Source organism: Zootoca vivipara, chromosome 7, assembly GCF_963506605.1.
Source record: "Zootoca vivipara chromosome 7, rZooViv1.1, whole genome shotgun sequence".
Lineage (NCBI taxonomy): Eukaryota > Metazoa > Chordata > Lepidosauria > Squamata > Lacertidae > Zootoca > Zootoca vivipara.
Window position 1 is genome coordinate 18,623,646 of NC_083282.1, and position 2,302 is coordinate 18,625,947.

Sequence of the window (2,302 nt, forward strand, 5' to 3'; positions counted from 1 at the left end):
GTGGCTCCGGTTGTCTTTCACTCAAGTCTTGTGGCAAAATTCTCATGCCTGGTTGCATAAACACCTGGATGCTGCCCTCTAGCGTTCATGCTTTTAATTTTCACCGCAAGGTGCTCTTTTTCTCTCTCGGTCTGGTTTCGGAATCATAGAATTGTATAGCTATAATACTAATAATATAGTATTTATACCCCGCCCATCTGGCTGGGTTTCCCCAGTCATTCTGAGAAGCTCCCAACAAAATATTAAAAACACGATAAAACATCAAACATTAAAAACTTCCCTAAAAAGGGTATCCTTCAGAGATCTTCTAAAAGTCAGGTAGTTGTTTATTTCCTTTGGAATGGTAGGAGTTGGAAGGGACCACGAGGGTCATCTAATCCACCCCTCAGCAATGCAGGAATCTTTTGCCCAACATGGGGCTCAAACCCACAACCCTGAGGTTAAGAGTCTCCTGCTCTACCAACTGAGCTATTTGCAAGCTACTTCTTAAAGACAGGAGCGACAAGATAGCAAGTGGCATTGTTTTGTTTTAGTAGCACGCTTCAGCTTTTTGTTGAATAATAATATTAATAAAGGGCCTTGGCAAGTTTATAATGAAAATCCAGGAATGGGTTTTTGAATTTAGGTGCACATATCAGCCTATTGTTGGGAAATGACTATCGAGACACAAATGCAGTCTTCAGCTCTGGTAAAACCATTCGTTATCCTCCTCTGCTATCGCTCATTAGTTTTCGGTGACCAAGGAACAGGACCGCTGTGAAACCCAATGACATGGAAGACTTTGAGAGAGATCCTGTGCTTAATATAGGAATGTTAGAGTATTTTGGCTTGGCCTCCAATTTGATGTAATGCGCCCTTTCTTCATCCCACTGAAGCAATCTTTGGAATGGAACATTGGCATCCCTCTCCTCGGGAAGAGTGAGCCTTGGGGGTGGTCAAAGCGTTGGGGAGTTACAGCGGCTGTTGTGGCCGTAGAGACCGGATATGGGAGACATGTTTTGTTGCAACTGGGGCAGATGAAGGTGTCTGGTTGTGCTGCTGCACAATCTCTGTGATTGTAAAATACCAGTTAGCATAATGCTCCCTCCTTCATCCCATTGATCCCAATATTTGGAATGGAATGTACATCTCAACCTTCTCAAGGACTGGTTCAATAATTGCACTTTGGAGATGGGATCACGTTGTTGCCTCTTCCGTTTGCTTGGGCAGCTTCAAAGCTCAGCACCACCACCCTATTGGGTACAAATTCTTCTCGTGTATGTATAAAACCACACTGTATGGACAAAAATAGAGCTATCCTCACCAATACAACATGGATGCAGCCATTTTTAAAAAATAATAATCTGGCCCTTTGGACATACAATTGCACAATTTTAAAAATAATTTTTAAAGGGTGTGGAAGAGGCGATACAGTGTAAATATGCTTGGAATAGCTGCAAAGTGTATTAAAACAAGAAGGGAAGGTGGCCTTCCCTCCACCTTGCAAGTACTCAATTTATTTGTGATGCTTTACAGCAATTTCCTTAAGATTTCTCCAGCATTAGCCTAAATAATCTACATAGAATTGTAGATTTGGAAGGGACCACAAGGGTCATCTAGTCTAACCCCCCTAGAGTGTATGAATCTTTTGCCCAATGTGGGGCTCGAACCCACAACCCTGAGATTAAGAGTCCTGTGCCCTACTCAATGGCGTTGCAATGTGGGGGGGGGCAGTGCGCTCCCGGTGCCATGTCTCCGGGGGTGACAAGGCGGCACCCCACCTTGGCGGTGCGAGCAGCCATCACACCGCTGCAGCCGCATGCGGAGGATCCCGGCACTGTCAGTATGGCACTGGAGCGCTGGCAAACTGCTATGTAGCGCTCAAGTGCGGCTATGTAGCTACGCCCCGCCCCCGGGTGCACATAATGTTTGCCACTCCGTGTGCTCGAGCGGCTTCCTCCGCCACTGGCCCTACTGAGCTATTCCCTCCTTCCTACTTTGAAACATCCATGTGGAAATAGGGATGGACAAGTCTGTCCCGCCCTAACTTTACTCCAGCTGCACTTTAATATTTGCATTTCTGAACTAGGACAAGTGCTGACAGGAACGTTCCTCTTCCATTTTAAGAATGAATATGGGGCGTTTTCTACTCCGAGTCTCAAGGTCTCAACTTCCAATATGCGTAGGTATTCAAGTATCTTTGACAGAACAGGAGAATATGCTTTTGAGCTGAAAACAGGGTTTGTGGTATAGTGGTTGAATGTCATTTGTTGTGTGGGGGGGAAAAAGAATGCTTTGGCAAAGAAAGAACACAGAAACAATG